This window comes from Thermobia domestica, chromosome 7 (assembly GCF_964235325.1).
Source record: "Thermobia domestica chromosome 7, izTheDome1.hap1.1, whole genome shotgun sequence".
NCBI classification, from domain to species: Eukaryota; Metazoa; Arthropoda; class Insecta; order Zygentoma; family Lepismatidae; genus Thermobia; species Thermobia domestica.
Genome location: NC_137460.1, coordinates 69,232,738 through 69,241,174, shown reverse-complemented (window position 1 = coordinate 69,241,174; position 8,437 = coordinate 69,232,738).

The following is an 8,437-nucleotide window of genomic DNA, read 5'->3' as shown; positions in this document are numbered from 1 at the left end:
TATTAATTTATCTTTGGTACGACTCTTGCACCCTACCTAAGAAGAACCAGACTATCAGGCAGGAACTCCGGGATTGGGGCTTATAATGTAATTGCATGAGGTATTTTCTAGGATCTCACTTGATTCTCCATATTGAGTCAAGGCTTGCTTCTTGACCGTTAATTTTCACTTCTTTGAGGAATATGTCCAGATCATCGTCAATTGTAATGACAAGTTTTACGGTCATATCCATCACTCCTATTATTCTTCTAGTCATTTGCTGGTTATTCTACCTTTGCTAATGTTTTCTATGCGGTGTGAAGCTTCAAACAGTGGATATCTGCTTTTGTCGATCTCCATTTCTTCGACATATGTGAAAATCAGCAGGATAAACTTCAATTTGCGATTCAAAACAGACATATCATACGCTAAAAGTATAAATATAAATAAAAATTAAAGTGTGCATATTTTTGAAGCAGTGTCAAAATTTGATAAGGTGTGTATTTGTAGGGCATAAGTAAAGTACTTGAGTTTCTTAAGCGGATTTTAAATTATTGTGGTCTTTAAATGCATCTTTCAGAACGGTTCTATTTATTGTATATTGTGTTTTGTACTTTATTGAGTGCATCGATTCACTTGTTTTAAGTTTCACAGAAATGACTTACTTTGCGATTGATAGCAAATGTTGACATTGTGAGAAAATGAAAATGAGCATCACTAAATTCAATAACAATAAGAACACAGACAAACAAGAAATTGGCAAAACTGTATACATTTGGGAAATTCGAACGCTGCTCTAGTGGACATTCTTGTTGTCCATCTTCAACTGCAAATATCATACTTGATTAGCAAAGTGTATGAGATTAACTGAGCAGACCATCTATGACTGACTTGTTTAGGTGTAGCACGTAGCATTCCAAATGAATGCGTCTACTAAGTTATTCATAAATATTTCCAAATATAAAAGTGTTTTAAGTGAATTAAACTCCAAAAATGTTGATTTCCATTTAGAAGAACAAGAGATGTGAGACGAGTCAGAATCAATTTTAAGTTATTAATGATATCAGTTCAGACTTCCGCTGTACTAACTTTCTTTTTTCTTTTTCCTAAAGGATATTTAGACAGCACCAAGGCAAAATAAAGCAATATATTATTATTATACAAAATTGAGTTATGTATATGAAACTACAGGCAGTTGTGTGAATGTTTATCTGCCCATGCAGGATGGCAAATGGATGTAATCTGGTTATTTTCTTTGCAATCTTTCTCGTTTTTGTATTTTTTTAAAGATCATAGAAGACCGAAACACAACTGGTTTACTTTCTAATGCATACATACATGGCAAAGTCTCCCATTCTAATATAAAATTTTCTGACGTTGTAGTATGTTGTAACAAAGTTATACAACAGGACAATATTAGCTCTACTTCATAAAGATCAATTCCAAAAAGTATATATAAATTACTCATACATTTCAAAACTAAGAGTTATTCATACACATATTAATTAAGTGATTAGAAAAGTATAAAATAGTATTGAAATTCACAACAGCAATGTAAAGAGCTAAAGTATAAATTTAATTCAAATATATGTTTATCCTACATCTGAGTATATTTTAAATGTTTATTATTTAAAGATTTACAAGATAAGTTAATGCAATTGGCTTAATCTTCTTCATTATAATAAGAGCCCATATTATTTATGTAGGTGCATCCGAGAACCTGATATGTGATATTTTTGAGAAAAGTGAGTTATCTTCATTCATTCGACTTCTTGTAAAAAATGCAGAGCTGTGGTAAGTTTACAAGTCCACAAAAACTTGGAGCGCACACCGTACCAAGAATTACAATTCACGCTTGTAGCGTGCAAGAACCTGATATGTTCATGCTGCATTCTACTCTTCCCACTTTTGATGCAAACGACATTTTAGTGGACTTTTAATGATACACAACACAGTTTCATGATGCATGGTCGTACTTTCCTATATTGTGACAAGAATTTTCGAATTTTGAAAAGAAGAATACAACAACAACAGCAGTTTACATTGCACATATGGGCCGACTTCATCAGAACATGCAAAAGAGACAGATCTTTCCAAGCAACAGAAATGTCGAGAAATATGTTACTTTCCCTTGTTTCTGTTATTTCATCATTAGTCTTCTCCAAAGAATGTGTTCAGGGTGAACTTGTTTGCATACAGGAAGCTTACAAATTTATAATTACGAAGGTGGAATCTGGTATTGTCCATATCGCTTACTCTTCGATATAACTAAATGGCAAACAATCATCATCGCCATGCGTGGCCAGCACACACATCTTTATAAATTTCTTGCGCTGTTCTTCGGATGAAGAAACTTGTCTACTGCGAAAGTAAAGGATTTGGGAAAGCTTCTTAATTATATTTCACCAGATTTGCGAGACTGCTACGAATGTAAAGTAAGCGTAACCAATTCATCTGCACACGGCTTAACAGGAAGCTGAACACCATCAAAGTAAGTCACATGTTTCCTTATTACATAAGAGAAATAAATCAACAAGTACTTCTAGTTGAGGATGCTCTTTCGATTGAGCTGGTAGAAGAAAAACGATGTTACATTTTTTACCTTCTTGTACACAAAGCCATGTACAAACGGAGTGAACACACTGTATAATCATTATAGCTCTACATTTAATATGTTGGATTTAATTTAATATGACTTTTTAACATTTTCTATACTATTGATATTACCATTGTTATTGATACATTAGCAAAATATACAATTTTTTGGTTTAGTTTAGCGATGGCAGCAACCCGTCCTATAGACATTACACTCGTGCCCTTTATTGTTTGTTTGTGGTGTTATTTATGAGCGGTTGGGATAAATGTTCTACTTGAATGCGAAAGAAGCCCATTGAGAACGATTTGAATGTCACGTATATTCAGAGTGTAACCCCAAAGCAAAAAAACAAGTTACAGGTTTTTGCAGGTCAACATAAAGAAAAAGATCTAGACGCAGAAAGCGAAATAGAAACGGTAGCAGACGAAGAAACTGGTAACAATCGAGACTAGTGTCACCATCATGTAATATATCAGGTTCATGCGCTCTAAGAACTGTCTGTCGAAAGTGTCATTTTCGTTTTAAACAATTGTGTATGTAATATTTTCTCATATAACCAGAAAGCGAATTCTGGATATTATGTCATGATCATTTACTAAATACTGAAACCAAAGTGTAATGATCAAAGCAGTTAATGTAGGTATTATAGCCCGACAACTTTGCAGCTCTTTATTTCAAAATGCTTTAATTGTAAGATATCAGGTTCTTGCAAGCACCCATAATTTTGTCTAATCCTCCGTTATAAATATGGAATGATAGGAAAAGAAATAAATATATTTTTTTCTAAATTTAATACATGTATATCTACCCAAAAAGTGAGATCTTGAGAATATCCCTGAGAAGTATACAGTTTAATTAGTATGTTTATAGTGTAACTGTGTTCTTTTAAAGACAAACTTCAAGTTATTTCTACACCCGGTGAAGGAAATGGACTATATTGCAATTGCTTACTTTTGTGTGGTGAATATGAAGTCCAAACACGCAGATATGGAGAGTAAGTACTAATTTTATGCCTATTTTAAATATTTTTCACTTTCTTAATTTGAATTTGAGACAGGCTGGTCATTATTAGTAGAACGCAAATAAAATTTGTGTAATAATGTTTGTACATCCGTTAGTTCGTTACTCCATAAAAAAGTTTGGAACAGAAGCGAACTTACGAATTTTTTCCCGAAATAGATAGCTAGGTGATTAGCCCGCCCTAGTTCTTTAATAGAATCAGTCTATAAATATGAAAACAGATAACGTTGTTTTACGTTCGTCCCTTACTCTACACGATAACTCTTAAACGAAAGAAAATTTTTGAATCTTCCTGTTGCAATAGATAGCTAGAGTAATTATCATAGCCAAATTTATTAATAAAATGAATCCGTTAAGATCTTCAATGGAGATGGCTGTGACTTGACTAGTAACTAACCATAAATTAATAGCTACTATTTAAAGTATTAGAAATATTTAATAGCAAAAGTATTAAAAGAAGGTACATAAATTTAAAAACTGAAACTGACCTATTTGAACTACTTCTAGTTTGAATAGACTGTTAACAGAGGAGATAGAACCTAATCGTGCTTCCTTGTATCAATTCTAAATAGCCTTATTTCGATGTCACTACCGACAGACGGGGAAGCCGAAAAGTGTTTTTCTTTTATAAGACTTCCAACAGTAATGCATAGCGAAGTTTGGACCTCTAAGAGTAGTAAGAATATTGTGAGCAGTAATTGTTTGATCTACTGAGTAATGTAATATGTATACAAGTGATATTATGTTAGTTTGTTTATATGCCCAAAGAAACAGTTAACTTAGTTTATTGTTTTAAATTCGCATAAACGGTAAATTCTTCATGCAATATAAAAGAAGTAACTAGAACTACGTCTCTTTTCTTGTATTCTCAGAATTGATGCCGATCATCTTGTGCCTCCAGGCCAATATTTCCGATTGTATGGTGCATTTATTCTCTCAAAAAGTAGGACTAGATTACGAATTCTTCGTGATTTGACCGACATCACAGGTAATATTTTATTACCAGTTTTGTGCTAGTATATACATTTACATTACTCAATTCACTTATGACTTTTATTGTAATTCGATGCAAGATTAGATGTTGAGAGAATCTCAAATGTATCCCAACAAAATATGTTTTTCACTCTTTCTTGCAGATATATTTCCTCTCACAATAAACTATTTTTAAAAATAAGACGGTGTAAAAAAATTAAAAATAGATTTTATCGTGGAATATAATAATTTAAATTACTGTTTCACAGTTATCTTAAATAAATATGTATAATACAATTTGAGAAATGAAAATAAGAAAATGTTTACAATAGCTCTTACTTATTATGTATAGCTGAAACCGAAACATAATATAAATACATAGCTATTGGTATTTCGGTAAGGCTAAAATTTTAATTTCTGTGATGGTAGGAGTTGGTTGATTGAAGTACATACTTCCGGTCTATAGAATAATTTTTATCACTAAAAAGGATAAGTTTCCTTCCCGAAAGCCTGGAAGGTTGGTACAGACACTTGTAATAAGAAACACTGCTTTCCAAACAGTAATGCGTGATATAAATTCGTAAAGTTTCCAATACATAAGTGGAGATGTATATTAAGTTATTATTGTTATTAACAACGTATCAGAGAGAATAAAACAAATTTCACATGGATAAAGATTAATTTATTAATTCTAAACTGAAAATATATTTGTGTACTAGTTGATTAACACTAGAGCAGTTGAAATATTTACACCGTCAACGTTGGGTAATGAATGGTGTACAAATGTGTCTCTGTTACATGTAGTGACTCTTCTTTTGAACTAATTGAATAAAAGAAGATTATTCTGAAGAATAATACATTTATTATTTATTTGCTTAATATCAATCAGTATACTAAATTGGTAGAAAGTTTTTTCACCAGCACTTGCTTTTTTATTTTGATGTACGCTTTTCAGAAAAACATTACAAAAAACCAGTATCTCTAATTAGGAAATATAAGTTGTAGGAACTCAAAAATAGAAATACTGGATCTCTTTTACGAACGAGAGAGGAATTGAGAACCACAAATTTACTTAATTGCATATATTTCACTGAATTGATATTTCTAAGATTTCGTTTGGAAGAATTATTCTCTGATGTCCCAATTAGAACACTTGTGCAAGTTTTTTATTATGCACTTTATTGTGTATTTACATAGAAACATTTCCTTCGCATAACACATTAATTAATTTTATTTTTTTATTAATTTAATTTATTCTTTTCCATCTTATGTAGCTTACCTTATTCAAGTTTTCCAAAATCTGGTGATAAAAAAATATTCTGAAACTCGTGCAATTTCATCCGTGATTTCGATTATTCCTCTTCAATTCATCTCAATATTATAGTAGACAATTTTCCCTAAGTGCAATTTTCTACTAGTCACGAGTTTACACACAATCTAAATATTGATAGTGGGAAGATTAAATAACTTACAGAATGCCTCTACATGTCAGCGTCTTGAGGGTGCTTTCACCAGTGTATTCCTTAACCAATTAACCTACGAGGTATTTTATTACGTTCTGGAAATTACGGCTTTTTTCAACAGTAAGACGTTCTTTAAACAATTTTCCCGATATGCTGTGATGATTGTCTAAATAGTTGATTTTATATAATAATACTAACATAACTCTTGTTGTGTTTTCTTTACAAAATTGGAACTTCCCTCTTAGCCTTGTTAACAGTATCATCAGGACTAGTACTCGTCTAGTGTATCCTTTTAGCTAGAGCCAGAAAATAAAGACAATACTGAGGAGCCATGCCTCTCTTATTACACTGAAGCATTGACAATTGGTTTAACCAGATTATGAGCAAAGCACTCAATGTCTTTATGGGATTGACCTGTCCCTAAATATGGATATTTGTTGATAATATATTTTCCGTCTTATCTACTCCCATCCAATATCTTCCCCCATACTTATCGGATTCGGTGCTGTAAATCATGTATCCTACAAAAACAAAAAGATAAAAGTTAAAACTAGAATTACTTTCTCGTACATTTATCCCTGAGAAAGAACAGAGACCTGAATTGACTCAAATTCTATTGAAACCAGTATATGAAATTTGCAACTTTTGTGCTGAGAAGAATTTGTCAGATAAAAGAATTTCCAGGTGAACTGTATAGAACTTTATTTGCGCAGTGCAGTTGCAAAGTTTATTTTTTTCCGATTTTCAAATGTCCACTGAACTTGGCATAATATTTATATTTTTCTTTGTTAATTTCAAACTCAGGTTTTGTTTCTTTTAGAACTTACAATTTCTTTTTAGAGGAAATATCCTACTGCATAAGGTTGAATTATTTTTTTCTGAATGACTAAGATATTAAAGATTTCGTTTACGGGAAGGATGTTATGACCCGATAATCGCCTTCAGAAGTTAATATTAATATATTTTTCTCTTGACCCCTTGTTCTATACTTTCGAGTATTTGGAGCTTTTTACTTTACTAGCAGCTTATGTCTTCCATTTGAGCAAAACTTCAATTTTAATGTGGTAGCAATGAGTATCCTACAGTTGTTCGTTTTTAGAGTTGAGGTAACATTATGTTTTTCAGTTTCGCTGCGATATTTAATCCATGTGGGACGGGGATTTTAAGTTTTCGGGTTTAATCCTTAATCTGCATCATAAAACTAAAACGTGCAATAATAATTCAAAAAATGTGTAAGTTTTACGTACTACGGTGATGCCGCCTAGGCTAAAGGAGACGGTGATGATGAGAAATGAATGAAACGGTGGAATGAAGAAAGTGTGAAGAAACAGAAGAAACTCTTCGAAACCTGGTGTTTGTTCCACCACAAAATTCACTTCGTGCGAGCTGGGATTGAACCAAGGAATCCATGCAGCAGAGTTGGAAATTCTACTACAGAGCCATCACTGCTTCCGTATTAAATCATTGTCAAAATTGAAGTAATGACAAGCAGTTTTCAATACTGGCGCTATTGTTTCTCATTAATTTTTAGTTTTCGAACTTTTTTCTCTTTCTTGTACTACATGTTCTATAATTGTGTCAGTTTTTGAGTTTCCATATCTATGCAAACAACCCTAAAGGTCTTACATCAAGTAATCTAAGTATATTTATTTTTGCACTTGTCCCCTAATTTTCCTCCATTGAGAGATAAATTCCAAGCTTTCAGATTTTCCTTTCGTCTGCATCACCAATCCACGTTTGTATTAAACATTAATTTTCCATTGGCTTCTAGAAGTACCCTCTAGGTTTTGCATCAAATGACGAAGCTATATGCATTTTGTTCACGCCTCCTAGTATTCCTCTTTAAAAGGGGAATTTTCCAGTTTTTTTTTAAACTTTTCAATTTACTTGTTCCATTTACTTTCCCTGCCTACAAGATGTATTCTGAAGAGTTTGAATCATTTACGATTACTTGTAACGTTATGGTAGTTTCAATATACTTCTTAGTTTTTCTCTTTAAACAGTGGAGTTTTTAAGTTTGGGGAATTTTCCACATGTTTTAAAACAAATTCTACACTTCTACAATAATTCAAATTGCTCGAAATATTCTTTCTTGGATGAAGAAAATTCCAGTTTTCATTTTTTCCCGTTATTTGTGTCACCGATCTTACATTGGTGTCAAATATAAAGTTTCATGCATGAAAAAATGGGTAGAGGTAATGTATTGATCTTGACAGGAAGTATTATATTTGTCTTGAATCAAGTGACGTAATTTTGGCACTGGCACGTAATTTACCTCTTTCGAGGTAGAATTTCAAATTTCGGTTATCCGCATTCACCTCTATCACAAATTCTACACGTGTGCCAAATTAAAAGTGTACACTTTTAAAAAGAAAGGAACTTGCATTTTTGGAATCGAGGGTCTTAA